This window comes from Phascolarctos cinereus, unplaced genomic scaffold (genome assembly GCF_003287225.1).
Source record: "Phascolarctos cinereus isolate Bilbo 61053 unplaced genomic scaffold, phaCin_HiC Scaffold_3;HRSCAF=262, whole genome shotgun sequence".
Taxonomy (NCBI): Eukaryota; Metazoa; Chordata; class Mammalia; order Diprotodontia; family Phascolarctidae; genus Phascolarctos; species Phascolarctos cinereus.
The window spans coordinates 115,051,601-115,060,411 of NW_027555736.1; the positions used below are offsets into that span (position 1 = coordinate 115,051,601).

General features: G+C 36.1%; 1 pseudogene; it reads left to right on the forward strand.

Annotated features, from left to right (window-relative positions):
- The first annotated feature begins 6,247 nt into the window (after positions 1–6,247).
- On the forward strand, positions 6,248–6,730 carry LOC110192076 (large ribosomal subunit protein eL21 pseudogene; annotated as a pseudogene).
- Positions 6,731–8,811: the final 2,081 nt, after the last annotated feature.

Below are 8,811 nucleotides of genomic sequence, written 5' to 3' on the forward strand. Positions count from 1 at the left end.
TTAGTTAATTAATTCACTAAATTAATCAGCCAGAACACCTCATACAAAGAGTGCTGACTAAGCAAATCCACCCACAGTATATGAGTAGCTCAACCCAGTTGAACTTCAATAATAATGAAATCAATTCCTCATAATCTGAATCCCCAGAGATCTTCAAGAAGAGAATAAGCAACCTTCCATCCCAGATGGTGTCATCATTAATCTATTTGAAAGCACAGGGCTAAATCAATAGATCTCTGGAGATCCTTTTTGGCCCATCATTTTATGGGGACTCCACAGGGAAAGTGTGGTATCTCTTTCTCTAGAACTCATGAAATAATAAGTTTGTTGGCCTGGAAAGGTTTGAGGTGGAGAGATGGAAGAAGAGAGGGAGCCTAGCTAATGACAATGGAACAGAATCAATGATCCATCAGGATTTGTTCCTACCTTATTGTTCTATGATAATGGCTCCACTCATGGCAAGGGACCAATTAGAAAGAGGTAGCAAGAGGTCTTTCAGCTTCAGAAAGAGAAGTGTGAGACCTGGGCACTAGTGTGGTTATTACTTCCCAAAGCAAGCTTAGAAGCTCCAGATATAACCAGGAATAGATTCTGTAGGAGATACCCATGTTAGGAGTGTATTTTGAAAAGGCTGGGCATTAACCCTAGCAGGTCTCTTTATTATGTGTAAGGGCCTCACCCTTTGTAGGAAGAGCCACACCAACTCCTAAACACAGGATGCTGGATTCAGTTCTGTTAAGGGAAAAGATCCATCTCCCCAGTGCAGAAGGCATTACATCACATCAGGGATGGAAACAAAGAGCTCTGAGGGACAGGGATAGGCAAATTTACCTCCCTTCACAGGAAATGGGTGAAGCCTTGCTTGAAATTATTACTCAGACGTTTTGTGCTGTGAAGGAAATGTCTCCTGATAGCACAAGCTATTGGTTTCCTGTTGTGAACTAACAGTTTCTGGCATGCCCAAGAATGGACAGGAAGGGCAACTGATTGGGGTGGGGGGGAGGTCATGTAGGGAAAGGAAGGGTGTCCCTTGGAACTCCTTGTTAATGAAAAATCTGTATCAAATGGGTCTGGAACATTTTAGGGCATGGAATGACCAGGATGAAGGAAATTGTAGCCAAGGGGGTTGGTGGACACAACCATGGAAAACAAAGATAAGGCTACTGTCACTAGTCTAGTCCAAAAGAATGTGAGTAGCTAGGACCATTTTTTGTACCTGAGACGAAAAGTTCGAAATATGTTAGGGAAAGTGATATGAAAGGAGCCTTCCAATCATCTTTGTAATACATCTTCAGGTTTTTTTTTAAGGGGAATATGGGGGGAGAGATGGAAGTGCCCTAGTCACTATGGGATTGAGGCAAGTAGGATGTGGCAAAACTGGGAAAGGAGCTCACCTGGGGTGTGGCTGCCAGGGGAAAGAAGGAAGCTTGCCATCCGGTAGCTTCTAATTTTAGCTAGTTATGCTTGTTGACGGGGTGCTAAGCTATTTTGTTTCTACTGCTGCTGAAGGACCATTTGTAAGTGCCGTCAGTACCCTCTAAACTTTATTACCCTAGGACATATTCCTGGTTTGCCCACCCTAGTTTCTGTTCTGATAAGTAGGTAGATATGGACATTATTGAAGAGTTAGTGCTCATAAAAAGAAAATCTTGTAAGAACCTCTGCAACTGAAAGCTTAGACAACACAATATGTATTCTAGCTTCTGAACCATAAAGAACAATTTCTGGGAGCAAGGCCAAGTCCCTGTATACAGATGGAATGAGATACTGAGAGCAAACTTTGCAAAGGCCAGACATTTTGCTGTTGTTTGAAACACTCTTGAATATTCCATGTCTTGTGCTACTGTTTTGGGGATAGAATTCACCCCAGAGAAAAGGAGAATAGGCTTACCACATCTCTCCTCTGAATCTTTTCTCTCCCAACTCTTATCGGCTACTGACAACTAGCTCAATATGTTTCCTATATGAAAACAAATTAGCTAAATTGAGAAGATTCTTCTCTATGACAGGTGGGGAAAGAAAAATTTAGACTATGTTCTTTGGAAATTCTTGCATTCTGTCTGGGGCTAGGGGGAAGTGGCATCTTCAAATCATCTTACTGTGACTGATTTTTGGAAATGGTGATGTGAAAATGGTTGGTTTAGAAATTTAAAACTGCAAAACTATCCAATTCAACAGAAGTAAGATGATTTATATGCTAATTGGTAACACAAAAAAAGAAAAACTGAGAACTTTATTATCTTCTCCCCCACCAATGAAGGTAAGAGTATGGTTTTAAAACACAAATAAGATTCCATGTCATTTTGCAAGAACTTTCCAAAGCTCTGCTCAGTAATACAATTTGGTACTACCAATTAGAAAAATGCAAATTAAAGCAATTCTTATATTTCATCTCACACCATAAGAATGGAAAACATGATCAAAAAATGTAAAATGATAAATGTTAGAAAGGTTGTGGGAAAATAAGCACATTGGGGCAGTGTGTGTGTGTGTGTGTGTGTGTGTGAAAAACTGGAAACTAAGGTGATGCCTATCAGTTGAGAAGTAGCTGAATAAGATAACGATATGTGACTGTAAGGAAGTACTCTTGTGCTATAAGAAATGAGGAAATATTCAGGAAACCAGAGCATTTCAAAAATGCATGGAAAGACTGCTATGAATTGATACAAAGTGGAGTAAAGCAGAAAAGGAAGAACATTTATGCTATAACATCAATATTATTTAAAGAAAAAGAACAACTTTAAGGACGTTTATAACCCACAAAGAATGAAGTAAGTAGAACCTGGAGAACAAGTTATACAATAACAGCACTGTAAAAGCAAACAACTTTGAAAATTCTAAGAATTATGATCAATACAATGACCATTCATTATTCCAGAGGTCTGATGATGAAAAATGCTATCCACTAGGAGCAGCTAGGGCAGCTAAGTGACACAATGAAGAAAGTGCCAGGACTAGACTCAGAAGGACTCCTCCTCCTGAGTTCAAATCTGACCTCAGACACTTACTAACTGTGTGAACCTGGGCAAATCACTTACCTCTGCTTGCCTTGGTTTCTTCATCTGTAAAATGAGCTGGAAAAAGAAATGGCAAGCCACTTCAGTATCTTTACCAAGAAAACCCCATATGGGGTCAAGAAGAGTTGGAGATGACTGAAAAATGACTGAACACAGGAAGAGCTGGGGTTGCCATAGGGTGTAGAACTCTGAGCCTGGAGTTAAGAAAACCTGAGTTTAAATCCAGCTTCAGACACTTTCTAGCTTTGAGACCCTGGACGAGTAATTAAACTCTGTTTGCCTGACATGTACTAAATGCTATATGAATGTTAGCTATTGTTGTTGTTGTTCTTGTTGTTCTTGTTCTTGTTACAGAGAGGTGATGGATTGAGAGTGCAGAATGACATGTATGTATGTTTTTTAATAGCTATTGGGGAAATTTGTTTGCTTGACTATGAATATTTGATTTTCTTTTTTTTTTTTTTGAATGGTGCAAGAGGTAGGAAGGAGAAAATAGATTTATGTTTATTTTTTAATCAGAAAGTGCTACAGATGTGAAATGTTGCATTTATTTTCAGATGAAGTCACTATTATTGTTTTTATTTGCTTATTAATTTGTATTATAAGTTTTACTTACCTTTTGTTGCAAGAGACCTCTCACAAAGTAGAAGTACTCTATAAATGTTTGCAATATAAAAAGAAAATACATCAACAAAATTTAATTTTAAAATATACTATTAGTAGCTTGTAACTTCAGGAGAGCAGAGACCATGTATTATTTAATCTTTCTATCATATTATCTTAACACTAAGCACAGTGTTCTGTTCATAGTAGGCATGTAACACATATATGTGTGTTTGTGCATAAACACCAAAAATCCTATACTATGCCAATTCATAAGATCATAGGTTTTGAGCTAGAAGGGACCTTAGTAAACTACTCGGGCCACTATTCTTATTTAAAGATGAGTAAACTAGGCTTAAATAAATTATATGACTTGCCCAAGATCACGAGTCATAAGTGACCCAAGATTTGGACCGGGATTGTCTAACTCTAAATTTAGCCTTTCTATCCCTGAACCAAGTAGTTTCATCCGATAAAGGAGACTAACCAGAATTAACCTATTATTTTAATTGGTGTAGAGCCAAAATAGCTCATTACTTAGAATCAGAGAATCATAGCATGTTCAATTTGGAATATGCCTTACAGAATTAGTCCAATTTTGCAAACAAAAAAACTGAGGCTCTGAGAAGGGAGCTGACTTGCCAGATTTCTGAAATCTAGTTAGGGTCAAAGTCTGGAATAATTCTCTTCTTTTATAGATGAGGAATTCAGGTTCAGAGACCTAAAGTGATTTGTCCAATGTTGGTACTTCCAAATTTTGAAGGATCCATGATCTCATTCACTTTAGTATTCCCTCCACAAATCCCTTAATATCTCCTCTTTCTTTGACTTTCTATAAGTCCTACACAGAAGATACACCTAAGGCACTAAAGAGACTTTCTTCATGTGTATGTTTTTATCAAATATTAAATATTCTACAAATCAACCAACAGGCATTCATTAAGACCTTACCATGTAACAGATGCTATGGTAGTTGCTGGAAACACAAAGGAAAAAAAAGGAATTTCTGCTGTCAAAGAGTTAACATTCTACTCAAATGTACACTTAGATTATCTTCACTCTTGTTACATGATTGAGCTGCCATTTTTTCACAGTCATTCATTTCCTGCATAATTTTCCAAAAGCAAGATCTAGAATATCAAGGGAAATGGTGAAAATAAGTAGGAATGAAAAGAAAATAGCACTTCCAGACCTCAGACTATATTATAAAGCAGTAGTCACCAAACCATCTGGTATTGGTTAAAAAATAGAGAGATAGCTAGATGGAATGGACTAGACAGGGGAGAATCAGAAACAATGGAACTCAATGTCTTAGTATTTGATGAAATGGAAAATGCAAATTACCTAGGGAAAAACTCTATATTTGATTTAAAACTGCTGGGAACACTGCAAAACAGTCTGAAAGAAATTGGGCCTAGACCAACACCTTACACCATTTTCCACAATACATTCTAAATAAATACATGACCTTAATATTCAAGATCATACTATTTTTAAAAATTAAAAGAGAAATAGATTATATACCTTTCACAGCTATGGGTAGGAGATTATTCTTATATCAAACAAGAGATAAGATACAATTACAAAAGATAAAATACATAACTTTGATTACTTGATACTGAAAAATTTCTGCACAGATAAAATTAATGTACCTATCTACGATAAGAAGGGAAGTGGTTGAAAGGGGAAAAATTGTGTCAAATTTCTCTGATAAGCATTTGGTATCTAAGATATATAAGCAATTAATAAGTATATATGACTGGGCAGCTATATGGTGCAGTAGATAGAGTGTCAGGGCTGAAGTTAGGAAAACTCATCTTTCTGAGTTTAATCTGGTCTCAGACATTTACTAGATGTGTGATCCTGAGCAAATCACTTAACCTTGTTTGTCTCAGTTTCCTCATCTGTAAAATGAGCTGGAGAAGGAAATGGCAAACCACTCCAGTATCTTTGCCAAGAAAACCCCAAACGGGGTCACAAAGAGTCAGACACAGATGAAAAAAAAAAAAACAACTAAACAACATATAAGAATAATAGCCACTTCCCAATAGGTAAGTGGTCAAAATACATAAACCAATAGTTCTCAAAAAAAAGTGCAAAGTATTCTCAACTACATGAAAGAATGTTCCAGATGACTAATGATAAGAGAAATGTAAATCAGAACCACCCTGAGGTTTCACAGCACACTCTGAAAATCAACAAGAATGACCTAAAAATTGCAATAGTTAATATTAGACAGGTTGTGGAATGACAGACACACTGATACATCATTGGCAAAGCTGTAATTTGGTGCAACCATTTTGGAAAGCAATTTAGAATTATACATATAAAGTGACTAAAATGTCAATAAACTTTGAAATCAAGACTCTATTATTGGACTTAGACCCCAAGGAAGCCATTGATAAAAAGGAAGTCCCTATATACACCAAAATATTTATAGCGGTACTTTTTGTGATAGCAAAGAATTGGAAACAAAAATACATATCCATCAGTTGGGGAATGGCTAAACAAATTGTGGTACGTGACTGTGATGCAATATTATTTTGCTGTAAGAAATGATATGTGTGAGGAATATAGAAAAGTATAGGCTTTCCACCGGCTCTGCCATATTCCAGTGAGTCGCCAAAATGGTGAACACAAAAGGAAAAAGGAGAGGGACATGATACATGTTTTCTAGGCCCTTTCAAAAACATAGTATTGTCCCTCTGGCTGTGCATATGTGAATATAGAAGAAAGGTGATATTGTAGATATCAAGGGTATGGGCATAGTTCAGCAAGGAATACCCCACAAATGTTACCATGGCAAGACTGGACAGGTCTATAACATTACTCAACATGCTGTAGGCATTATTGTAAACAAACAGGTTAAGGGCAAGATTCTAGCCAAGAGGATTAATATGTGTATCGAGCATATTAAGCATTCCAAGAGCAGAGATGGCTTCCTGAAGCAGATAAAGGAAAATGGTCAGAAGAAGGAGGAAGCCAAAGAAAAAGGCACTTGGGTTCAACTGAAGCACCAGCCTGCTCCACCCAGAGAAGCGCACTTTGTGAGAACCAATGGCAAGGAACCTGAGCTGTTGGAACTGATCCCCTATGAATTCATGGCATAAATGGCTGTAAAATAAAAACAATAAAAAATTCTTGGGTTAAAAAAAATGTATAGAAAGATACGTACAGAGTGAAATAAATAGTCAAGAAAATAATACACACAGTAACTAAAACAATGTAAATGGCAAGAATGACATAACAAAAAATCAAGTGAATGTAACAAAATTATAAAGATCAAGTAGGACTCAAACGGCGAGATGTGAACATCCCCATCACCCCTTCTTGAAGATGGGAAACCCACAGGTGTTACACATCACACATGTTTTCAGACTTTTTCAATGTATTGATCAGTTGTACTGATTTTTTTTCTCTCTAAAAATTTTTTTGCATTTGATAGCTCTGTAAGAGGTGGAAGAGAAGGGATACATGTGATAACTACGGTGATGTAAGAAACAGAAGATATCAATAAAAACATGTTTTAAAAAATGATGCACCTAAAATTAAAAAAAGGAATTAAATAGATCAGGTAAAAATAGCTTTACAACTAATATTTGTAGTAAATATTTGACAGCCAAAATCTACAATGAACTGTCATAAATTTATAAGAGTTAAATAAGTGGTCAAAAGCTATGACTAGGCCTTGAAGGAAAAAACATAAATCATTAATGCTCACTTGAAAAATATTCAAATTTTCTAATAGAGAAATGCAACTGAAAACAATTATAGGATATTTCACACTTATTAATTGACAAAGATAGTTTTAAATTATATAATTCAAGGCTAGTGTGGCTGTGGAGAAATTCATACATCCTTACACTGCTGGTGGGGGTTTCTTTAAAAAATATATATGGAAATATAGGATAAGTGTTTTAAGACTGTTCATACTCTTGGGCACCTGTGATCTCATGTCTAGTATTATACACTGAGGGTGTCATAGACAGTGAATAAAAGGCCTAATTATACAAATAATACTCCTACCAGCAATATTCCTGATAGAAAAAAGCCCGAACAGATTAGGGAACATATTGGAATATTATTGTACCATAAGAAATAACAACTATGAGGAACTATGGGGAGACTCAAATGAAGGCATGCAAAATAAAGTAAAATCTAAACAGTATAACCATTGACTACAATTACATAAATAATGAATTAATATATAAATAAATAATAACAAGGAAAAAACCCACAACAATTATACAGATAAAAAAGACAAAGGAGATTTAGAAAAACAAAACTTTTTTGCTATTATCTTGTTAAAGTTGATGTGTTTTTTAAGTTGTCAATAAAAGATACACATAGTTTCATGTATGATCTATTTATCATTCTTGTTTGTATATCTGTGTCATATTTTATTATTGGTTATTAAGGTTTTTTAAGTTAGTAAAATGTACAAAAACTTTCCTCTTTCTTTCTCACATTTTCATCTTAATAAATGCGTAGGCCAGTCTCATAAATGTTTTATAGAAATGAAAAAAGAGCATATGACTCAGTTTTTGATAATATCTTAACAAGTCACCTTCTTTAGATAATAGTACCATCCCCTCCTGAATCACTGCCTTGTCATGGTGCAGGGGCTTGTATAGTTCAATGAAACTATGCGCTATGCCATGCAGGATTACCCATGATGCACAGATCATAACGGAGAGTTCTGACAAAAGGTAATCTAGTGGAGAAGGAGATGGCAAACCACTCCCCTATCTTTGCCAAGAAAACCCCATGAACAGTATTAAAATGATAAAAGATATAATAGCAGAAGATCAGCACCTCAGATCTGAAGGTGTCCAACATGTGGAAGAGTGGAAGACAACTATAAGTAGCTCCAGAAAGAATGAAGCACCTGGGTCAAAGCTGAAAGGAAGCTCAATTGGAGATGTGTGTGGTGACGAAAGCAAAGACTGAAACAGTAAAGATCAGCATTGCATAAGAACCTGGAATGTAAGATCTATTAACCAAGGTAGGCTACGTGTAGTCAAGCAGGAGATGGAAGGATTAAACATTGACATCTTGGGTATCAGTGAACTTAAATGAATGGGATGCGTGAATTTCATTCAGGTGATCATTACATATACTGCTGCGGACAAGAATCCCTTAGAAGAAATGGAGTAGCTCTCATAGTCAATAAAAGAGTGAGAAAAGTAGT